The sequence below is a fragment of the Euprymna scolopes genome, chromosome 44, assembly GCF_053919585.1.
Source record: "Euprymna scolopes isolate OS-2025 chromosome 44, ASM5391958v1, whole genome shotgun sequence".
Lineage (NCBI taxonomy): Eukaryota > Metazoa > Mollusca > Cephalopoda > Sepiida > Sepiolidae > Euprymna > Euprymna scolopes.
This window is the reverse complement of record NC_136525.1, coordinates 41,935,018-41,961,343: the sequence shown is the minus strand read 5'-3', so window position 1 is coordinate 41,961,343 and position 26,326 is coordinate 41,935,018. Positions and strand designations below refer to the sequence as shown.

The 26,326-nt window shown below is 37.2% G+C and overlaps 1 protein-coding gene across 4 annotated transcripts in view; it reads right to left on the bottom strand.

Moving 5' to 3' along the window:
- The window catches only part of LOC145268811 (EVI5-like protein), a 663,419-nt gene that overhangs the window by 359,831 nt on the left and 277,262 nt on the right, over positions 1 to 26,326 (bottom strand). The gene's annotated exons all lie outside the window — the stretch shown is intronic.

Genomic DNA, 26,326 nt, shown 5'->3' with positions numbered 1-26,326 from the left:
GGAATTAAATGAAAGAATCTCAACTTATACACGCTGTCCAAAAAGTCACTGAAGGGTTTTAAACTTAAATAGCTTCTTTATTTTTGATTGACATCTTTCTGCAATTTTAACACAATCTGACTAAGGCATTGAGAAGTTAAAAAAAATAAAATGCAAAATTCAAACAATCTTTATTTATGAAAAATAATGTCTTTTAAATGTTGCCCATTTTCAGCTTCGCATATTTGTGCTCTTTCCAAAACATTATTCATGACAGATTGCAGAATCTCTAGATTGCGATTTAACTTCCTTATTTCGTTCCTGATGTTTTCTGGCCCTGTCGGTGGGGCATTAGAATACGCCGACTGCCCCCCCTGCAGAGGGTAAAAGTCCCTCAATGGGGGTCCTGGATATGACCTTAAACTATATCCAGTGGTGAGGCCCCATCTTGTGGACTTTGGGGAGTGTGGAGCCACCCTTTAATTATCATTGCTCCCAGGTCCACTCTGACCCAGAGTGGTAGTACCTGTTAGGGTCCCAACTATGGGTTAAATAGAAACCGACGTGAAAACAACAAATATATTCTATTAAAAAATTTTTTCTTCAAAATCTTTGGATTCGGCATTAAATAACCTGAAAAAGGTTGATATGCCGTAAAACAAAAACAACCAACCAACCAACCTGATGTTTTCCTCCAATTCTTGCAGGGTTTGGGGTTTTACGTTTTGAGGTCTGCCAGTACGCTTAAACATGATATTTTAATTTATGCAGATTGCGTATGTATTATTATAGAATCACTCCTCTGTTGGTTATTATATATTATGAGGAATAATTTGCTCGGTGAACTAATTCGCAAAAAATAAATTTTTTTTAAAATAATAACGATAATGTCGTTCATCAAATTCCGTCTGTGTTTGTTTACAATATCACGTCAGCTGATATTTGGGTTTGATGATGAATGCCCTGGAAAAGTCACTTTCACTGGCAACTCCTGCAGTTGCTCTGACTCTGACCTTGTTGGCTTGCCTTTCCATCAGATTTTGTTTGCAATGTCGAGAGGGGGGGGGTGATATTTAAATTTGAAATAGCATTATACGAACACAACAGCTTATTTGGAAATTGAAATATTTCAGATTTGCATTAAATTTGATCCATGGTCATTAGACACCAATTTGCCCGTGAATGTTCATTTCTTTTTAAAACCCTTTCAGGTTAAGTTTTTTTTTTTTTTTTTTTTTAGATTGCTACTAGCAATTTTGTTGCTCTGTTATACTTGAGTTTCAAAGAGCATGTTCATCAGTCTGTCCTACTTAAATTTAAAATAGCATTTTTGCAGATCTGTCGAATTAATTTTAATATAACATTTGATTTAGTCTTTCATATTTTAGTTGGGTTATAATTCTACCTACCCCCTTTTTTATACGTTTTTTATGCACTTCACTTTTAATCATGAATAATAAAAGTCTTCGCTACATGATTGCTATATATATATATATATATATATATATATATATATATATATATATGTGTGTGTGTGTATATATATATATGTATGTATATATATATATGTGTACATATATATACATATGTGTATGTATATATATATGTACATATATATACATATGTGTATGTATATATATATGCATATAATTTTCAGAATGTGGGAGATTATATATAATTATTTCCACAGCCCAAAGAACGCCGCAGCCCACAAGAGCCATGTCAGCCAACGAACCGGAAGTCTAAGATTCCAGTTTTACCCTCATTTGGGCTCATCAGTCAGACATATCCGCACCCTGGATTTAAAACCCGAGCCTCCCGCATGCGAGGCAAGCGCTCTAACAATTGAGCAAATGCCCCCACACAAGAAATCAGGAAATTCTATTAACCAGCACAGACTCAGGTTTCAAATTCCGGGTGCGGATATGTCTGACTGATGAGCCCAAATGAGGGTAAAACTCGAGTCTTAGACTTCTGATTTGTTGGCTGGCATGGCTCCTGTGGGTTGCGGCATTCTTTGGGCTGTGGAATAATTATGTATATATATATATATATATATACACTTGTGCCCGATATTATTCATACCCCTCAGATCTTTGAGATTTCTATAAGAATATTGCTCAAACCAGAAGGTAGACAATATTAAAGGGATTTCAAACAATAAATCAAGCATAAGCATTTAATTTAAACTCAACAAATAAATAAATTATGCAAGTTTGAAACATTATACAAAGAAAAACAATAATGGCACTTGTTCAAAATTATTCATACCTCTCTTACTAATAGTTAATAGCATGCCCTTTATTCTTAATAACTGCCTGTAACCGTTTTGGATATTTATCAACAAGGTTTTTACAAGCATCAACACTGATTTTTGACTATTCTTCAATATATTCTTAATAAACCTCTTCTGATCATTTTCGTCATTTTAAAATCTCGGGATACTTGTAATAAAAGAAATATACAGCTATTTATAAAATCTGCAATGTCCAAATCCCTCAAATTTCTAGGTTTCCGCTTTTTAACCTCAGTTTTCAATATGTGCCAGAGGTTTTCGATAGGGTTCAGGTCGGGACTCTGGCTAGGCCATTCCAAAACATTAATTTGATTATCCTCAAACCATTTCTTGACTATTTTGGCAGTATGTGTTGGATCATTATCCTGTAGAAGGACCCAGTTTGGTCCTAAATGGAGCTTCTCCGCATCCTGTCTAATGTTTTTCTGGAGTATCTCCAAATATTGCTCCTTCTTCATGGTTCCATCTATCTTGACCAAACTACCTGGACCACTAGCCGAAAAGGAGCCCCAAAACATTAGGCTACCACCACCATGTTTCACCGTGGGTATTGTGTTCTTTGGGTTGTAAGCTTCTCCTTTCTTCCTCCAAACGTAAGAAGCATCCATATGGCCAAACAATTCAATTTTTGTTTCGTCAGTCCACAAAATACTTGAGAAAACTAACTCTGGAGAATTCACATGGGTCCTAGCAAACTTTAGACGGGCTGCAAGGTGTTTTCCGGTGTGTAATGGAGTCCTTCTTGGTCTTCTTCCTTTCAGACCATTTTCATGCAGAGTCCTTTGCAATGTTTGCCTTGATATTTTTATGCCAGAAGACTCCAGATTTTCTAAAATGTCCTTAGTAGTGGTGGTTGGATTTGCATTAACACTTCTTACAATATTCCGGATAGCTCTAGCAGACAGTTTCCTTTTCCTTCCTCTACCAATCAAGTTGTTTGTTGTGTGGTGGCTCTGGAATTTTTTGATGATGCTCTGTACTGTTGCTGTAGGGACCTCAAATTTCTTGGAAATTGACTTATAACCTAAACCATCCTTATGTGAATTCACAATTTTAGTCCTAAGATCATTACTAAGCTCTTTTTTCTTCCCCATTCTAATAATTTTTATTCTTTTATTGGTTTTCAGTTGATATCATTTTAATTTCTGAAAAATGCAAAAAACGAAATGAAATTAATCAAAGGTTGTATAAAAGCATTCAAAATAAGAATCTAACAGGAAACACACAGTCAGAAACTCGATTAATACTGAAAAAATAAGGGGGTATGATTATTTTTGAACATTGCAGATTTTATAAATAGCTGTATATTTCTTTTATTACAAGTATCCCGAGATTTTAAAATGACGAAAATGATCAGAAGAGGTTTATTAAGAATATGTATCAATATGGACATAAACAATAAATTCTTACAAAGTTACACCTAATAAACTCAATTTTCAAGGGGGGTATGAATAATATCGGGCACAAGTGTATATATATATATATATATATATATATATATATATATATATATATATATAATATAAAGCTGAATGTGTGTGTGTGTGTGTGTGTGTGTATGTGTGGTCACAAATAGGCTCTTATATGGTTGACTATTTAAAACACTGATTACATATAATGATAGAAGATGTATCAAGACACAGGAATGGGTATGTTTGATCTGGCAGAACAGGGGGTCATTAAAATTGTGGGGTCTGCGTTCGCACCTGGTCCACAAAGTATGGAAATAAAATATTTAAAAATTAAAAAAAAAACGTTTACAAGTGTTTTTGATATAGATGTACAAAAGAATACTTTGATAAGTATGTTTTAACTTAAATAGAGATGGTATAATAAAATTGTAGGGTCTGCGTTCATGCCTGGTCTTCATACAATGAAAATAGTCACAAACTTTAATAAAAACTTTTCATATCTATCTGCGTAAGTATACTTTGATAATTATATTTCAGTTTGAAGAAATATGGTGTAATAAAATTATGGGGTGTTCGTTTACACCTGACCTCCATAGAATGGAAATATGTCACAAAGTTTAACAAGGTTTTTTAATATAGATCAACAGAATATTGTGATAAGTGTTTCAGTATGAACAGGTATGGTATAATCAATTATGGGGTTTATCTATTTTATCTTTACTTTCATCATATTTTGCTTTGGTTTTGATACCCCCAAATTCAATCCAAATTTACAACCCTTCCTTTTCATAACCTACTATACTTTCATAAATCAGAGTCCATTTTCTGTAGGTTGTTCTTGAACCTAGTCAACGACGGATACTTTTGCTAGTATATATATAAATGTATATATGTACATATATATATATATATATATATATATATATATATGTACATACATACATATATATGTAAATATATATATATGTACATACATACATATATATATATGTACATATAAATATATATATATATATCAGGGGTGAAGATGGGACTAGTGCCACTCGTGCCCGGCACGACCAATAATTCAGTTAATGTTATTCAAAATGGATTAAAAAATCATCCATTAATTTCAAGCAAACATACTTAGTCTGATCTCAATTAAATTACATATCTATTCAAGTTTCGATAACTAAGTAGCAAAAAATTCATAAATATATCTGGGAATGATACAAGGATGCTGTTTTGAACGGGTTGTCTTTGTCCAGCCACCGCCAGATTCATTGAAAACTCCATAACAGCGGCTATGACGTTGAACGTCCGTAATTCGTGCCAAGCCAAACCTTTACTCGTAATAATCATAATGTTAGAGAAATCCAGATTTTTCTGTAATCACCTGCAAAGTGAAACCCACTTATAGTGCCTAAAATATTTAGCACGATCGAGCCTGCTGATGTCTGTTTTAGGAAGAGGATGAGGGACCGAGAGAGAGAGGGGGGAGAGAGAGGTCTCTAGACACATACATACGCATAAACACATGAAGAACGATTACTACTACTGTTGCAATATGTAGTAGCACGAATAGTTCTGTGTAAACATAATCACGCATGTATATCAGATTGTAAATAAATATCAGTGATGAAGTTATTGTTTCATTAATTAATAAAGAACAGGTTTTGAATAAGAGTTAATTTGTTTTTTTGAGGAATTTTTTTTTCGTGAATTTTGAATCATAGAAATCTACGAAAAATACAGGTTTTAAGTCATTTTATATTAATACTAAGAAACCCGTCAATCCAATAAACCTTTGTAGAATTCCGTAGTGATACATAAATACTTTGTATTTTTTTTTTCATAAAAACCCTGTATGTAACTTTTCTTGCTGCATCCATCATTTCACCCTTTTAAACCCAACTTTATTCATCAATATTACCTTTTATTCTATGGGAAAATTTAATCGCCGTTTTTGGAGAACATTACTTCAGTTGCCGAAATATTTCAGTCGCTTCACTACATTCAATTTTACCACGGACTTTATTTACGAATTCTTTGTATCTATTGCTAACTGGTTAGTTGTCATTGTCATCAATTTCTTTATTCTAGTAAACATATTTTTCTACTCATAGTAATGAATATCTCTTTTCTTCTATACTTTTGAAAGGGAAAAAATATCTTATCTACTGTATCAACAAGACCACAAAATTATATAGTATCTTGATTGTTCACAAAAAAAACAAAAACAAACACCATGCAAGGTACGTTAGTCAATCTGTGCTATGCAATGGAGAATCACGCAATAGCAACTATGATTACTTATTTGGGTCCACGGACCACGGATTGGGAACTAAAGTTGACAAAGGGCAGGGGGGGGGGCGGCACGACAAGCAATAATAGGCTAGAGTCGCCACTGATATATATATATATATATATATATATATATATATATTCCACTCCACCATCTAGCATGCTTTGAATCGATCTGTTACGTCCACCATTTGAAAAGGGAATTTTTTTCTGAAATTAATAATGGATATTGTTGCAGACATAACAAGTAAGACATTTTTACCTAATACAACTATATATATATATATATATATATATATATATATATATATATATATATATATGTAGACATATATGTATGTACTTATTGATTTGTAAATTGCCACATGTTCTTTTCTTCTTTTACCAACGATTATATTTCATACCTCGCATTGTGATAGCCTTCTAAATCTCTACTACATATATATATATATATATATATATATATATATATATATATATATATATATATATATATATATATATATATTTGTGTTGGGATGATTAACTAGAATCGGAATCGGGAATCAAAAAATCGGAGCTTTTCGGAAAAATTTGCGTCTATTTTCCGATGCCAAAACCAATTACTTTACTTATCATTTAATTTGATTTTGTTTTCATAAAGCATCTTTCACTGCTTGTAATAATAACTGATTTAAATTTCCAGTACGACTAAAATTTCTAAACCACTGCAAGTCTGTTTTTACGTTTGAGAAAACATATCTAGATTTAAGATGTGTTTTGACAGTAATCGGGAAGAAATAACAATTTTATAGTAAAATATTTAGAGATTTATAAAGAATCGGAATCGGAATCAGTAATTTTATCGGAATCAGGAAAAATATTGGAATTGTCCCATCACTAATATATATATATATATATATATATACACACACGCATCTTCAGAGATATATATATATATATGTAAACTCGTTAATAATTTGATACGCAGTGTATATATATATATATATATATATATATATATATATATATATATATATATATATATATATATACACACACACGCATCTTCAGATATATATATATATATATATATATATATATATATATATATATATATATATATACACACACTGCGTATCAAATTATTAACGAGTTTACATTTTTTTTAAATAATTAAGGAACGAGTGAATAAAAATTCATGAAACTTCAGCTGCTCAAGTCAGAAAATAAATGTACTCGTTAATAATTTGATATGCAGTGTGTGTATATATATATATATATATATATATATATATATATATATACACAGACGCACATCTTCAGATATATATATATATATATATATATATATATATACACTGCATATCAAATTATTAATGAGTTTACATTTTTTTAAATAATTAAGGAACGAGTGAATAAAAATTCATAAAACTTTGAGAAAGTACTTACAATACTATTCAGCTACTCCAGTCAGAAAATAAAAGTATTTAAAGCAGTATTAGCGAAACTATGGCAGAAGATGGAAATATCTGTTGATTCCAGTTGTCAAGTTATTAACGAGATTGTGAAAAAACATAATATATCCATAACTTGTTTATTGAAATAATTTTCAAACATTAAATGAACTAGGAAAAATGCTCAGAACGCAATAACTACATAGAAATTTCTATGTTGACATAATTAGTAGGGGATATGCGATCCTTTTTTGTGAATGACTTGTAAAAGACGTGGGTCCACACAATTAGTCAAATTTGTGTTTTCGTCAACAGTTATTCCTTGCGATTCCTCTTGGAGAGCATCCCACAACTCATCTTTTCTCTTAAATTGGTGTCCATTTGCATAGAAGTGTCACTTTATGATACTCCAAAGATTCTCAATTGGGTTCAAATCCAGTGAATTCGCAGGCCATTCAATCTTTTGTAGCCCAGAGAACCCCAGTTGTTGCAAATACTCTTTGTTTTTGTTTGCTGCATGCGAGGGAGCATTATCCACCTTTACTTCTTCAGCCATGGTTCAAAGTGCTCCTTTGGAAAAGCTATGTAAGAATTTAACGTCATTTTTATGACTCTCCATGGGTCAACTAAAGTACCTCCGATAATCCCAGCCCAAATCATTATCCTAACACCACTTTGTTGGACCCTTAAACGCTGATGATGATGTCGTCCATCTAGGATCCATCCCTTGCTCCAGCCATCTGGTCCATCAAGAGTGACACGCACTCCATCCGTGAACAAAACTTTGGAAAAATCCGTTTTCATGTTGCCCTCTACCCATTTCAATCGGTTTTGCATGTGATGTTGCTTTAATGAAGGCTTCGCCACAGGCTTAACAGACGGCGACATCGAGTACTTTTTGAGACATTCTTCAATCTGGCTTATTCAAAGAGTTCTTGACTTGTCTGCCCAAGGTTCTTAACAACTTCACATTTAAACTTCACTGTTCCTATCATTTTCAATATTTACCTTTTGCTAGCTGTTCTGTAATAGTACTCTTTTCAGAACTACTAAAACAATCTTTACAACCCATTTTATTGACGAAACAAACTACCTTGTTAATAATTTAGCGCACCTCAAATACAGTGGATTCAGCAATTATGATGGAAAGTTGTTTACATTGCGCAGAACAGTACAAAAATATCACAGTATATATTGCGATTTACTTAGATGTTGTTTTGTTTTGGTTAATATATATACCACTCCCCATCTCGCTAGATACAGCCACTCCGATGAGTCGTAGACAACGAAACACGTGTCAGTGGATAATTACATTTTAAAAATAATAGATATACCGCTCTCCATGTGGGGGTACCAAATTGGTTGAAGGGAAAATTATTCCCAACTCGCATTTAGGTAAAAAATGCACTTTCGTAAATGATTGAATTCATTCAAAACATATCGCTAAAACCAAAACAAAACAACATTTAAGTAAATCGCGATATATCCAGACAGTTGGCGAGATGGTCCAGGGGTAAGGGTTTAGGCCCATTACCGTTGGATCCCGATTTTGAATCTCGCTAGATACAGCCACTCTGATGAGTCGTAGACGACGAAACACGTGTCAGTGGATAATTACATTTTAAAAATAATATATATATATATATATATATATATATATATATATATATATATACTTTATCTGTGTCTAAACCTAAACATAGATTCCATGAACAAAGTTTCTTTCTTAGAACTGCACACTTTCTTCTGTTTACTTGTTTTCCAGCTGACTACAATATGGCCGTCTTCAAGTCCAATGTGAACAAGTTCTTGATGAGCCGTTCCCCTTTAGTTATCTAATTTTACCAAATTTACCAAATTCACACTTCTAACGATTACTATGATATTGTCCTTTTGACCACTGTATACTCTGTAACCCTTATCCTCGAGTGGCCTCTGGGCCTTAATAAGTCGTGATTCCCTTGTAAAAAAAAGAAAAAAAAAAAGAAGAAAATGCTGATGAAGCCCAAATTGTGCAAATAATAATTTTATGAACGGTTATATACTTAAACGCCAACACCAGGAGCTGAAACAATTGTATGCAAGGTATTACCAATAAAAGATAAACTTTTTGAAAATGAATAAATATGTGTGTGTCTATTGAAAGAAAAAAATCTATTTATAACTCTATTATTGCACTATTGAGCTATCTAAGAACTTTATGTTATTTATTCATATATAATCACTGCCCTAAGTAGTCAAATTACATATAAAGATAATAGCTTTATATATATATATATATATATATATATATATATATATATATATATATATATATATAACTGGTTTGTAATATACTGAGTTTTACTGGATTCGTATAATTCAGTAAATTTTCATATACCAATGAATTTTAAGCCAAAAAGAGATGACTACAAAAGTTAGTTACAAAATTATCATATTTCATTATTGAGCATTAATATACTGCATTAACAAAACCAAGACTTCAAAAAAGGAATTAGTAGCAACAAAAAGTGTATTTCATTGTAAGTTACAATTGTTTCAATACTGGTTGGACAATTTCAAGCATTATGTCATTTGAAAATCTTCACATAACCAGCCTTTCTATATAAACTACTTCATTTACTCACATAAAATTAATATACGAAAGTATAGATTTATGCGTAAACTTTAAGTATTTACTTCAAAAGTGCTTAATACGTAGGTAGAGCTAGTTAGTAATTTATAAAATATATATGACGATTAAGCTTAATCGCCATATATACTTTATAAATCACTATATATATATATATATATATATATATATATATATATATATATATATATTACGTTTTTAAATAATGTTTTCTCCCCCCCCCCGTTGCCAACGTTAATCTTGAAAAGGGTTGGCTGAAAGACGTCTCGATAGGTTTTTTTTTTTGCCCCACCCCTTATTTATCCCTTTTATCTAATTCATGCTCAGGAGAAATATACTTTAGAAAGGTATTTTGGTCTTCTTTTTGAAAGTTTCTTTTTAATGGTTTATGTTTAAACTATAGAAAAAAAAAACCTAAACCCTCAGCAATTAATTATGTCACTACGTTCAGTGTTCTTCAAAAGTGTTACATATATATATATATATATATATATATATATATATGATAGCTTCCTTCAGTCTTGACAGACTATGGATACCCATTGTAAGGGTGCCTGCATGTGGAATTATTGTGGAAAGGGTTGCATAATCTCCAACCACACCCTAACCCTAACCACACCTCTCCTGAGTTGGCATTGTTAAATACCAGTAGTGGAGGTTCAAGACGACTGGAAACAATGGTGGGATAAGCAGAAAGCATATACTGAAATGGAACACGTACATCAAATTCGTTGCCAAGGTCACTGGAAAAATGGTGGAATCCTTCTACCACTCCAGAAGATATCTCACTGCTGATACAATTCTCTATCTATATAAAAGCCAAGTGGGCAGGAGCTGTTAAAAACAGCCTATCCTGCCTTGACAGAGTACAAAATAGATTTCATAGCCTAGTGGGGGATGCCCTGCAACCTCTCTGCCACAGAAGAGACGTTGCAAGCCTGTCTTTGTTTTATCGTTATTTCCATGGTAACTGCTCGTCTGAACTCCAATCTCTGGTCCCCCTCGCCAATCTTTCATGAAAAACACCTGTCTAGCTGAAACCACTGTTAATAATTTTCCCCACTCTTTATCTGAGCCTACATCAAAACGTAGATTCCATGAACAAAGCTTCTTTCTTAGAAGTGCATACCTGTGGAACTCTGTTCCGTCTGCCTGCTTCCCTCCGGACTACAACTTGGATGTCTTCAAGTCCAACATAAACAAATTCCTGATAAACCACCCCCTTAAGTAAGACACTTTATCAAATCTCCAATACTAACGATTACTACAATATTATCCCATGATTACTGTACACACAATAACCCTTATCCCCAACTGGCCTCCAGGCCTTGATAAGTGGTGACTACAATGTAAAATATATATATATATATATATATATATATATATATATATATATATATATATATATACAGTGCCTAGAATTCAAAAATGGTCACCCATCTGGTATTAGTCAGGCTCAACGTTGCTTAACTTTGGTGATCTGATGAGAACCGGTGTGTCAATGTGATATATATATATATATATATATATATATATATTGTATATGTATATATATATATATATATATTACATTGACACACCGGTTCTCGTCAGACCACCAAAGTTAAGCTATATATATATATATATATATATATATATATATATATATATATATCGCCTGGTGTTAATCGCGACACCCTGCACTGAAGATTCCTGAAAGGATGGAACACTAGTGTCTGTAGGTATTTGATAATTATAGTAAATAATTATATATATATATATATATATATATATATATATATATATATATATATATATATATATATATATATATATATATACACACAGTGAGGTGAAACAAGTGTTTGGACAAGACAAAAATTCATATTTTTCTAGCAATTTGGTACAAATATCAAACAAAATAAAAAATAAAATTTTCACATTAATAAAATACATAGAAATAAGAAAAACTACATTTTTTTTAAAGAAAATAAACAGTTATTAAACATTTCCTAAAATAGATATCGAACCAAGTATTTGAACAGCCTTCTTTTTTCATTATTAAACATTAAGTTTTAATTTTTTTAATTCCATATCATTCTAGAAAGTACTAGTTCGATATTCAGTGAACACTTAGTCATTCTCTGCCCGGATCTCTCTCAGAAAACATTGCAACATGGCCAAGCGAGCGAAACTCGAACATCCATAAAGGACCGTTATTATTTCAGCACATAAAGACAATAAAAGCTAACGATGTATAACAGAAACTTTGAATTTTCCTATTAGTACGGTAGGGTATATTGCAAAGAAGTGGAAAGAGTTGGGTATTACAAAACCATGCCAAAGTCGGGAGCTCCTTGGAAAATTTTGGAAAAGATCTGGCGAAACATCTTGTGAACTGTTCGAAATGATCCTTTTATGAAGAACTGCAAAAAGAACCTCAGCAGCATGGGCACCAGCGTCTGCAAGACAACCATCAGTAACGAAGTGCACAGAGAAAGTCTCAAGGCTTGTTTACTGAAGAGAGTTCACCTTAAATCAAGACAAGAGTATGCTAAAAAGTATATTAATGAGGATATCACTTTTTTGATAATGTGATGTGGTTGGATGAGACCAAAATTTGGAGCTATTTGGAGTTGCTTTTCTTCATGCAGGATTGGAACACTAGAAATAATCGAAGTAAGGATGAATGGAGCCAAGCCTCTTCCGACTGCCTGCTTTCCAACCGACTACAATCTGATTGTCTTCAAGTCCAACGTAAACAAGTTCTTGACGAACCGTCCCCCTAAGTAATCCAATTTACAAAATTCCCACTACTTATGTTTAGTACGCTATAATCACATTGACTAATGTATACCCATTAACCATTATCCTCGAGTGGCCTCTGGGCCTTGATAAGTGGCGATTCCTTTATAAAAAAAAAAAATATGGGGATATTTTGAGGAATAACTTGCAAAGGTGTATGGAGAAAATGTGATTGTCTGGTGATTGGCGGTTCCAACAAGACAATGATCCAAAACATACAGCAAAGGCAACTGAAAAATGGTTCAAGGATAAGGGAATTCATGTTTTGCAATGGCTTAGTCAATCACCAGACTTGAATCCCATTTGGTAATAACGATGCAAGTCATGTCTTGCGTGTAGATGGTTCTGCATATACTAATATGAAAAACACTATCCCTACCGTGAAGCATGGAGATGGAAACATTATGATTTGGATGACTGGAAATAATCCAAGCATGGATGAATGAAGCCAAATACAGAGATTGTATTTATTTGCTTCCCCACTGACCAAATTAAGCACAAGGCCGTTTTTTAATGTGGAGAGATTGGGGAAATGGGGACCAGCTCCCCAGGGAGTAGTGGAACTGGATAGTGACAATTGGTATGAAGGGTTTCCCCTAAATTGACCAATAACTGATTGCTACAAGAGCAATGGTCTTATATGTGGGGTTGCCCCCACCTATGGTCTTTGCTTGCAGTATCTGCCGGAACAGATACTACATTTTTGGACTTTGATCTTCGCCAAAAGGCCAAGCAATGGAGCCAAATACAGAGTTGTATTTATTTGCTTCCCCACTGAGCAAATTATGTACCAGGCCGTTTTTTTAATGTGGAGAGAGAGGGAAGGGGGAGGGAAAAAGGGGCCAGCTCCCGAGAGGTGGGAAATGGGAGCTGGATAGTAACTGTTGGTCCGTAAGGTGATCCCTACATTGACCAAGGTCTGATATGTGGGGTTACCACCACATATGGTATTTGCTTGCAGTATCTGCCGGAACAGATGGTATTTATTTGCTCCCCCACTGAGCAAATTAGGCACAAGGCCGTTTTTAATGTGAGGTAAAAACCAGCTCCCCTAAAAGTAGGCAAAAAGGGGGCACTCTGGTTACCAAAAATAATAATTGTCCCAGTATAGAGGGTTTCCCCTCCATTGACTGTACAAATTATCTTAAGTGCAGCATCTGCCGGAACAGATACTACATTTTTGGACTTTGATCTTCGCCAAAAGGCCAAGCAATGTAGCCAAATACAGAGATGGTGTTTATTTGCTCCCCCACAGAGCAAATTAGGCACAAGGCCGTTTTTAATGTGAGGTAAAAACCAGCTCCCCTAAAAGTAGGCAAAAAGGGGGCACTCTGGTTACCAAAAATAATAATTGTCCCAGTATAGAGGGTTTCCCCTCCATTGACTGTACAAATTATCTTTAGTGCAGCATCTGCCGGAACAGATACTACATTTTTGGACTTTGATCTTCGCCAAAAGGCCAAGCAATGTAGCCAAATACAGAGATGGTGTTTATTTGCTCCCCCACAGAGCAAATTAGGCACAAGGCCGTTTTTAATGTGAGGTAAAAACCAGCTCCCCTAAAAGTAGGCAAAAAGGGGGCACTCTGGTTACCAAAAATAATAATTGTCCCAGTATAGAGGGTTTCCCCTCCATTGACTGTACAAATTATCTTAAGTGCAGCATCTGCCGGAACAGATACTACATTTTTGGACTTTGATCTTCGCCAAAAGGCCAAGCAATGTAGCCAAATACAGAGATGGTATTTATTTGCTCCCCCACCGAGCAAATTAGGCACAAGGCCGATTTTTAATGTGAGGAGTTAAGGGGAAATGGGGACCAACTCCCCGGGGAGTAAGGGAGCTGGATAGTGACAATTGGTATGAAGGGTTGCCCCTACATTGACCAAGGTCTTATATGTGGGGTCGCCCCCACATATGGTCTTTGCTTGCAGCATCTGCCGGAACAGATACTACATTTTTGGACTTTGATCTTCGCCAAAAGGCCAAGCAATGGAGCCAAATACAGAGTTGTATTTATTTGCTTCCCCACTGAGCAAATTATGTACAAGGCCGTTTTTTTAATGTGGAGAGAGAGGGAAGGGGGAGGGAAAAAGGGGCCAGCTCCCGAGAGGTGGGAAATGGGAGCTGGATAGTAACTGTTGGTCCGTAAGGTGATCCCTACATTGACCAAGGTCTGATATGTGGGGTTACCACCACATATGGTATTTGCTTGCAGTATCTGCCGGAACAGATGGTATTTATTTGCTCCCCCACTGAGCAAATTAGGCACAAGGCCGTTTTTAATGTGAGGTAAAAACCAGCTCCCCTAAAAGTAGGCAAAAAGGGGGCACTCTGGTTACCAAAAATAATAATTGTCCCAGTATAGAGGGTTTCCCCTCCATTGACTGTACAAATTATCTTAAGTGCAGCATCTGCCGGAACAGATACTACATTTTTGGACTTTGATCTTCGCCAAAAGGCCAAGCAATGTAGCCAAATACAGAGATGGTGTTTATTTGCTCCCCCACAGAGCAAATTAGGCACAAGGCCGTTTTTAATGTGAGGTAAAAACCAGCTCCCCTAAAAGTAGGCAAAAAGGGGGCACTCTGGTTACCAAAAATAATAATTGTCCCAGTATAGAGGGTTTCCCCTCCATTGACTGTACAAATTATCTTAAGTGCAGCATCTGCCGGAACAGATACTACATTTTTGGACTTTGATCTTCGCCAAAAGGCCAAGCAATGTAGCCAAATACAGAGATGGTGTTTATTTGCTCCCCCACAGAGCAAATTAGGCACAAGGCCGTTTTTAATGTGAGGTAAAAACCAGCTCCCCTAAAAGTAGGCAAAAAGGGGGCACTCTGGTTACCAAAAATAATAATTGTCCCAGTATAGAGGGTTTCCCCTCCATTGACTGTACAAATTATCTTAAGTGCAGCATCTGCCGGAACAGATACTACATTTTTGGACTTTGATCTTCGCCAAAAGGCCAAGCAATGTAGCCAAATACAGAGATGGTGTTTATTTGCTCCCCCACAGAGCAAATTAGGCACAAGGCCGTTTTTAATGTGAGGTAAAAACCAGCTCCCCTAAAAGTAGGCAAAAAGGGGGCACTCTGGTTACCAAAAATAATAATTGTCCCAGTATAGAGGGTTTCCCCTCCATTGACTGTACAAATTATCTTAAGTGCAGCATCTGCCGGAACAGATACTACATTTTTGGACTTTGATCTTCGCCAAAAGGCCAAGCAATGTAGCCAAATACAGAGATGGTGTTTATTTGCTCCCCCACAGAGCAAATTAGGCACAAGGCCGTTTTTAATGTGAGGTAAAAACCAGCTCCCCTAAAAGTAGGCAAAAAGGGGGCACTCTGGTTACCAAAAATAATAATTGTCCCAGTATAGAGGGTTTCCCCTCCATTGACTGTACAAATTATCTTAAGTGCAGCATCTGCCGGAACAGATACTACATTTTTGGACTTTGATCTTCGCCAAAAGGCCAAGCAATGTAGCCAAATACAGAGATGGTGTTTATTTGCTCCCCCACAGAGCAAATTAGGCACAAGGCCGTTTTTAATGTGAGGTAAAAACCAGCTCCCCTAAAAGTAGGCAAAAAGGGGGCACTCTGGTTACCAAAAATAATAATTGTCCCAGTATAGAGGGTTTCCCCTCCATTGACTGTACAAATTATCTTTAGTGCAGCATCTGCCGGAACAGATACTACATTTTTGGACTTTGATCTTCGCCAAAAGGCCAAGCAATGTAGCCAAATACAGAGATGGTGTTTATTTGCTCCCCCACAGAGCAAATTAGGCACAAGGCCGTTTTTAATGTGAGGTAAAAACCAGCTCCCCTAAAAGTAGGCAAAAAGGGGGCACTCTGGTTACCAAAAATAATAATTGTCCCAGTATAGAGGGTTTCCCCTCCATTGACTGTACAAATTATCTTAAGTGCAGCATCTGCCGGAACAGATACTACATTTTTGGACTTTGATCTTCGCCAAAAGGCCAAGCAATGTAGCCAAATACAGAGATGGTATTTATTTGCTCCCCCACCGAGCAAATTAGGCACAAGGCCGATTTTTAATGTGAGGAGTTAAGGGGAAATGGGGACCAACTCCCCGGGGAGTAAGGGAGCTGGATAGTGACAATTGGTATGAAGGGTTGCCCCTACATTGACCAAGGTCTTATATGTGGGGTCGCCCCCACATATGGTCTTTGCTTGCAGCATCTGCCGGAACAGATACTACATTTTTGGACTTTGATCTTCGCCAAAAGGCCAAGCAATGGAGCCAAATACAGAGTTGTATTTATTTGCTTCCCCACTGAGCAAATTATGTACAAGGCCGTTTTTTTAATGTGGAGAGAGAGGGAAGGGGGAGGGAAAAAGGGGCCAGCTCCCGAGAGGTGGGAAATGGGAGCTGGATAGTAACTGTTGGTCCGTAAGGTGATCCCTACATTGACCAAGGTCTGATATGTGGGGTTACCACCACATATGGTATTTGCTTGCAGTATCTGCCGGAACAGATGGTATTTATTTGCTCCCCCACTGAGCAAATTAGGCACAAGGCCGTTTTTAATGTGAGGTAAAAACCAGCTCCCCTAAAAGTAGGCAAAAAGGGGGCACTCTGGTTACCAAAAATAATAATTGTCCCAGTATAGAGGGTTTCCCCTCCATTGACTGTACAAATTATCTTAAGTGCAGCATCTGCCGGAACAGATACTACATTTTTGGACTTTGATCTTCGCCAAAAGGCCAAGCAATGTAGCCAAATACAGAGATGGTGTTTATTTGCTCCCCCACAGAGCAAATTAGGCACAAGGCCGTTTTTAATGTGAGGTAAAAACCAGCTCCCCTAAAAGTAGGCAAAAAGGGGGCACTCTGGTTACCAAAAATAATAATTGTCCCAGTATAGAGGGTTTCCCCTCCATTGACTGTACAAATTATCTTAAGTGCAGCATCTGCCGGAACAGATACTACATTTTTGGACTTTGATCTTCGCCAAAAGGCCAAGCAATGTAGCCAAATACAGAGATGGTGTTTATTTGCTCCCCCACAGAGCAAATTAGGCACAAGGCCGTTTTTAATGTGAGGTAAAAACCAGCTCCCCTAAAAGTAGGCAAAAAGGGGGCACTCTGGTTACCAAAAATAATAATTGTCCCAGTATAGAGGGTTTCCCCTCCATTGACTGTACAAATTATCTTAAGTGCAGCATCTGCCGGAACAGATACTACATTTTTGGACTTTGATCTTCGCCAAAAGGCCAAGCAATGTAGCCAAATACAGAGATGGTATTTATTTGCTCCCCCACCGAGCAAATTAGGCACAAGGCCGATTTTTAATGTGAGGAGTTAAGGGGAAATGGGGACCAACTCCCCGGGGAGTAAGGGAGCTGGATAGTGACAATTGGTATGAAGGGTTGCCCCTACATTGACCAAGGTCTTATATGTGGGGTCGCCCCCACATATGGTCTTTGCTTGCAGCATCTGCCGGAACAGATACTACATTTTTGGACTTTGATCTTCGCCAAAAGGCCAAGCAATGGAGCCAAATACAGAGTTGTATTTATTTGCTTCCCCACTGAGCAAATTATGTACAAGGCCGTTTTTTTAATGTGGAGAGAGAGGGAAGGGGGAGGGAAAAAGGGGCCAGCTCCCGAGAGGTGGGAAATGGGAGCTGGATAGTAACTGTTGGTCCGTAAGGTGATCCCTACATTGACCAAGGTCTGATATGTGGGGTTACCACCACATATGGTATTTGCTTGCAGTATCTGCCGGAACAGATGGTATTTATTTGCTCCCCCACTGAGCAAATTAGGCACAAGGCCGTTTTTAATGTGAGGTAAAAACCAGCTCCCCTAAAAGTAGGCAAAAAGGGGGCACTCTGGTTACCAAAAATAATAATTGTCCCAGTATAGAGGGTTTCCCCTCCATTGACTGTACAAATTATCTTAAGTGCAGCATCTGCCGGAACAGATACTACATTTTTGGACTTTGATCTTCGCCAAAAGGCCAAGCAATGTAGCCAAATACAGAGATGGTATTTATTTGCTCCCCCACTGAGCAAATTAGGCACAAGGCCGTTTTTAATGTGAGGTAAAAACCAGCTCCCCTAAAAGTAGGCAAAAAGGGGGCACTCTGGTTACCAAAAATAATAATTGTCCCAGTATAGAGGGTTTCCCCTCCATTGACTGTACAAATTATCTTAAGTGCAGCATCTGCCGGAACAGATACTACATTTTTGGACTTTGATCTTCGCCAAAAGGCCAAGCAATGTAGCCAAATACAGAGATGGTGTTTATTTGCTCCCCCACAGAGCAAATTAGGCACAAGGCCGTTTTTAATGTGAGGTAAAAACCAGCTCCCCTAAAAGTAGGCAAAAAGGGGGCACTCTGGTTACCAAAAATAATAATTGTCCCAGTATAGAGGGTTTCCCCTCCATTGACTGTACAAATTATCTTAAGTGCAGCATCTGCCGGAACAGATACTACATTTTTGGACTTTGATCTTCGCCAAAAGGCCAAGCAATGTAGCCAAATACAGAGATGGTGTTTATTTGCTCCCCCACTGAGCAAATTAGGCACAAGGCCGTTTTTAATGTGAGGTAAAAACCAGCTCCCCTAAAAGTAGGCAAAAAGGGGGCACTCTGGTTACCAAAAATAATAATTGTCCCAGTATAGAGGGTTTCCCCTCCATTGACTGTACAAATTATCTTAAGTGCAGCATCTGCCGGAACAGATACTACATTTTTGGACTTTGATCTTCGCCAAAAGGCCAAGCAATGTAGCCAAATACAGAGATGGTGTTTATTTGCTCCCCCACAGAGCAAATTAGGCACAAGGCCGTTTTTAATGTGAGGTAAAAACCAGCTCCCCTAAAAGTAGGCAAAAAGGGGGCACTCTGGTTACCAAAAATAATAATTGTCCCAGTATAGAGGGTTTCCCCTCCATTGACTGTACAAATTATCTTAAGTGCAGCATCTGCCGGAACAGATACTACATTTTTGGACTTTGATCTTCGCCAAAAGGCCAAGCAATGTAGCCAAATACAGAGATGGTATTTATTTGCTCCCCCACCGAGCAAATTAGGCACAAGGCCGATTTTTAATGTGAGGAGTTAAGGGGAAATGGGGACCAACTCCCCGGGGAGTAAGGGAGCTGGATAGTGACAATTGGTATGAAGGGTTGCCCCTACATTGACCAAGGTCTTATATGTGGGGTCGCCCCCACATATGGTCTTTGCTTGCAGCATCTGCCGGAACAGATACTACATTTTTGGACTTTGATCTTCGCCAAAAGGCCAAGCAATGGAGCCAAATACAGAGTTGTATTTATTTGCTTCCCCACTGAGCAAATTATGTACAAGGCCGTTTTTTTAATGTGGAGAGAGAGGGAAGGGGGAGGGAAAAAGGGGCCAGCTCCCGAGAGGTGGGAAATGGGAGCTGGATAGTAACTGTTGGTCCGTAAGGTGATCCCTACATTGACCAAGGTCTGATATGTGGGGTTACCACCACATATGGTATTTGCTTGCAGTATCTGCCGGAACAGATGGTATTTATTTGCTCCCCCACTGAGCAAATTAGGCACAAGGCCGTTTTTAATGTGAGGTAAAAACCAGCTCCCCTAAAAGTAGGCAAAAAGGGGGCACTCTGGTTACCAAAAATAATAATTGTCCCAGTATAGAGGGTTTCCCCTCCATTGACTGTACAAATTATCTTAAGTGCAGCATCTGCCGGAACAGATACTACATTTTTGGACTTTGATCTTCGCCAAAAGGCCAAGCAATGTAGCCAAATACAGAGATGGTGTTTATTTGCTCCCCCACAGAGCAAATTAGGCACAAGGCCGTTTTTAATGTGAGGTAAAAACCAGCTCCCCTAAAAGTAGGCAAAAAGGGGGCACTCTGGTTACCAAAAATAATAATTGTCCCAGTATAGAGGGTTTCCCCTCCATTGACTGTACAAATTATCTTAAGTGCAGCATCTGCCGGAACAGATACTACATTTTTGGACTTTGATCTTCGCCAAAAGGCCAAGCAATGTAGCCAAATACAGAGATGGTGTTTATTTGCTCCCCCACAGAGCAAATTAGGCACAAGGCCGTTTTTAATGTGAGGTAAAAACCAGCTCCCCTAAAAGTAGGCAAAAAGGGGGCACTCTGGTTACCAAAAATAATAATTGTCCCAGTATAGAGGGTTTCCCCTCCATTGACTGTACAAATTATCTTAAGTGCAGCATCTGCCGGAACAGATACTACATTTTTGGACTTTGATCTTCGCCAAAAGGCCAAGCAATGTAGCCAAATACAGAGATGGTATTTATTTGCTCCCCCACCGAGCAAATTAGGCACAAGGCCGATTTTTAATGTGAGGAGTTAAGGGGAAATGGGGACCAACTCCCCGGGGAGTAAGGGAGCTGGATAGTGACAATTGGTATGAAGGGTTGCCCCTACATTGACCAAGGTCTTATATGTGGGGTCGCCCCCACATATGGTCTTTGCTTGCAGCATCTGCCGGAACAGATACTACATTTTTGGACTTTGATCTTCGCCAAAAGGCCAAGCAATGGAGCCAAATACAGAGTTGTATTTATTTGCTTCCCCACTGAGCAAATTATGTACAAGGCCGTTTTTTTAATGTGGAGAGAGAGGGAAGGGGGAGGGAAAAAGGGGCCAGCTCCCGAGAGGTGGGAAATGGGAGCTGGATAGTAACTGTTGGTCCGTAAGGTGATCCCTACATTGACCAAGGTCTGATATGTGGGGTTACCACCACATATGGTATTTGCTTGCAGTATCTGCCGGAACAGATGGTATTTATTTGCTCCCCCACTGAGCAAATTAGGCACAAGGCCGTTTTTAATGTGAGGTAAAAACCAGCTCCCCTAAAAGTAGGCAAAAAGGGGGCACTCTGGTTACCAAAAATAATAATTGTCCCAGTATAGAGGGTTTCCCCTCCATTGACTGTACAAATTATCTTAAGTGCAGCATCTGCCGGAACAGATACTACATTTTTGGACTTTGATCTTCGCCAAAAGGCCAAGCAATGTAGCCAAATACAGAGATGGTATTTATTTGCTCCCCCACTGAGCAAATTAGGCACAAGGCCGTTTTTAATGTGAGGTAAAAACCAGCTCCCCTAAAAGTAGGCAAAAAGGGGGCACTCTGGTTACCAAAAATAATAATTGTCCCAGTATAGAGGGTTTCCCCTCCATTGACTGTACAAATTATCTTAAGTGCAGCATCTGCCGGAACAGATACTACATTTTTGGACTTTGATCTTCGCCAAAAGGCCAAGCAATGTAGCCAAATACAGAGATGGTGTTTATTTGCTCCCCCACAGAGCAAATTAGGCACAAGGCCGTTTTTAATGTGAGGTAAAAACCAGCTCCCCTAAAAGTAGGCAAAAAGGGGGCACTCTGGTTACCAAAAATAATAATTGTCCCAGTATAGAGGGTTTCCCCTCCATTGACTGTACAAATTATCTTAAGTGCAGCATCTGCCGGAACAGATACTACATTTTTGGACTTTGATCTTCGCCAAAAGGCCAAGCAATGTAGCCAAATACAGAGATGGTGTTTATTTGCTCCCCCACTGAGCAAATTAGGCACAAGGCCGTTTTTAATGTGAGGTAAAAACCAGCTCCCCTAAAAGTAGGCAAAAAGGGGGCACTCTGGTTACCAAAAATAATAATTGTCCCAGTATAGAGGGTTTCCCCTCCATTGACTGTACAAATTATCTTAAGTGCAGCATCTGCCGGAACAGATACTACATTTTTGGACTTTGATCTTCGCCAAAAGGCCAAGCAATGTAGCCAAATACAGAGATGGTGTTTATTTGCTCCCCCACAGAGCAAATTAGGCACAAGGCCGTTTTTAATGTGAGGTAAAAACCAGCTCCCCTAAAAGTAGGCAAAAAGGGGGCACTCTGGTTACCAAAAATAATAATTGTCCCAGTATAGAGGGTTTCCCCTCCATTGACTGTACAAATTATCTTAAGTGCAGCATCTGCCGGAACAGATACTACATTTTTGGACTTTGATCTTCGCCAAAAGGCCAAGCAATGTAGCCAAATACAGAGATGGTATTTATTTGCTCCCCCACCGAGCAAATTAGGCACAAGGCCGATTTTTAATGTGAGGAGTTAAGGGGAAATGGGGACCAACTCCCCGGGGAGTAAGGGAGCTGGATAGTGACAATTGGTATGAAGGGTTGCCCCTACATTGACCAAGGTCTTATATGTGGGGTCGCCCCCACATATGGTCTTTGCTTGCAGCATCTGCCGGAACAGATACTACATTTTTGGACTTTGATCTTCGCCAAAAGGCCAAGCAATGGAGCCAAATACAGAGTTGTATTTATTTGCTTCCCCACTGAGCAAATTATGTACAAGGCCGTTTTTTTAATGTGGAGAGAGAGGGAAGGGGGAGGGAAAAAGGGGCCAGCTCCCGAGAGGTGGGAAATGGGAGCTGGATAGTAACTGTTGGTCCGTAAGGTGATCCCTACATTGACCAAGGTCTGATATGTGGGGTTACCACCACATATGGTATTTGCTTGCAGTATCTGCCGGAACAGATGGTATTTATTTGCTCCCCCACTGAGCAAATTAGGCACAAGGCCGTTTTTAATGTGAGGTAAAAACCAGCTCCCCTAAAAGTAGGCAAAAAGGGGGCACTCTGGTTACCAAAAATAATAATTGTCCCAGTATAGAGGGTTTCCCCTCCATTGACTGTACAAATTATCTTAAGTGCAGCATCTGCCGGAACAGATACTACATTTTTGGACTTTGATCTTCGCCAAAAGGCCAAGCAATGTAGCCAAATACAGAGATGGTGTTTATTTGCTCCCCCACAGAGCAAATTAGGCACAAGGCCGTTTTTAATGTGAGGTAAAAACCAGCTCCCCTAAAAGTAGGCAAAAAGGGGGCACTCTGGTTACCAAAAATAATAATTGTCCCAGTATAGAGGGTTTCCCCTCCATTGACTGTACAAATTATCTTAAGTGCAGCATCTGCCGGAACAGATACTACATTTTTGGACTTTGATCTTCGCCAAAAGGCCAAGCAATGTAGCCAAATACAGAGATGGTGTTTATTTGCTCCCCCACAGAGCAAATTAGGCACAAGGCCGTTTTTAATGTGAGGTAAAAACCAGCTCCCCTAAAAGTAGGCAAAAAGGGGGCACTCTGGTTACCAAAAATAATAATTGTCCCAGTATAGAGGGTTTCCCCTCCATTGACTGTACAAATTATCTTAAGTGCAGCATCTGCCGGAACAGATACTACATTTTTGGACTTTGATCTTCGCCAAAAGGCCAAGCAATGTAGCCAAATACAGAGATGGTATTTATTTGCTCCCCCACCGAGCAAATTAGGCACAAGGCCGATTTTTAATGTGAGGAGTTAAGGGGAAATGGGGACCAACTCCCCGGGGAGTAAGGGAGCTGGATAGTGACAATTGGTATGAAGGGTTGCCCCTACATTGACCAAGGTCTTATATGTGGGGTCGCCCCCACATATGGTCTTTGCTTGCAGCATCTGCCGGAACAGATACTACATTTTTGGACTTTGATCTTCGCCAAAAGGCCAAGCAATGGAGCCAAATACAGAGATATTTTGGGGAATGACTTGCAAAGGTGTATGGAGAAAATGTGATTGTCTGGTGATTGGCGGTTCCAACAAGACAATGATCCAAAACATACAGCAAAGGCAACTGAAAAATGGTTCACGGATAAGGGAGTTCATGTTTTGCAATGGTTTAGTCAATCACCAGACTTGAATCCCATTGAAAATTTGTGGTTAATTTTGAAGAGACAGATTAGAACAAGACGCCTCTCAAACATCCATCAATTAAAGTCTATAGCCAAAGAAGAATGGGAACAAATACTGTTAGGCATTTGCCAGGACCTTGTGAAAACGGTAATTAGTGCTAAAAAAAAAAGGCCCAATTAAATATTAAACATTCTTTTTGCATCTGTTCGAATATTTGTTCCATTATCTATTTTTAGGAAATGTTTAATAACTGTTTATTTTCTTTAAAAAGTTTAGTTTCTCTCATTTCTATATATTTTAGTAATGTGAAAATTTTATTTTATTAGTCTGTTTGATATCATTTGTACGAAATTGCTAGAAAAATATGCATTTTTGTTTTGTCTAAAAATTTGTTTACTCAAACTATATAAATAAATATATATATATATATATATATATATATATATATATATATCTACATATATATATATATACATGTATATATATATTATGATTGCAACGTTTTGTTAGACGAGTGCCACTCCCTCAGACACTTAAAGTCCATGACCCCAAAAATGACTTCCATCGCAACACGACCATTTTTATAGACAAATACTTGAGGGAGTATCTATACACAGATGATGTTACAGAATCTTAGCTTTGTACGACAGCTAAGTCTCTCTCTCGGTTCAAAATGTTGAGATCCAGCAACAAGCAAGAGCAAGATAGCCAGCAACAAGTTAAACTGCAGACCAGACATTTCGTTAAGCATTTGCCAGGACCTTGTGAAAAACTACGCAATCGTTTGACAGCAGTAATTAGTGTTAAAAAAAGACCCAATTAAATAATAAACATTCTCTATGCATCTCTACCCAAATACTTGTTCCATTATCTATTTTTAGGAAATGTTTAGTAATTTTATTTTCTTTAAAAAAAAAATTTAGTTTCTCTCATTTCTATGCATTTTAGTAATGTGAAAATTTTATTTTATTTTGTTGGATATCATTTGTACGAAATTGATGAAAAAAATGACAATTTTTGTTTTGTCCAAATACTTGTTTCACCTCACTGTATATATGTATATACCCACAATCATTTATGCACACACACAAATATATATACTCACTAATATATTTATACACACACACACAAATATATATATACTCACTAATATATTTATACACACACAAATATATATACTCACTAATATATATACTCACTAATATATAAACATATATATATGTACACATATATATACTCATTAACATATATATATATATATATACACAGATATATATATGCACACATATATATACTCATTAACATATATATGTATATATATATATATACACACATGTATATACTCACAAACATTTATACACACACATATATATGCACACATGTATATACTCACAAACATTTATACACACACACATGTATATACTCACAAACAATTATACACACACACACACATATATATATATATGCACACATGTATATACTCACCAACATTTATACACACACACACACACATATGCACATATGCATATACTCACAGACAATTATATTCACACGCACATGTATATACACACACATATATATACTCACATTTATACACACACACAAACATTTACACACAAACGCATGTATATACTCACACATACACACACATACATACATATATATTGTTTTTAAAATATAATTATCCACTGACACGTGTTTCGTCGTCTACGACTCATCAGAGTGGCTGGTCGTAGACGACAAAATACGTGTTAGTGGATAATTAT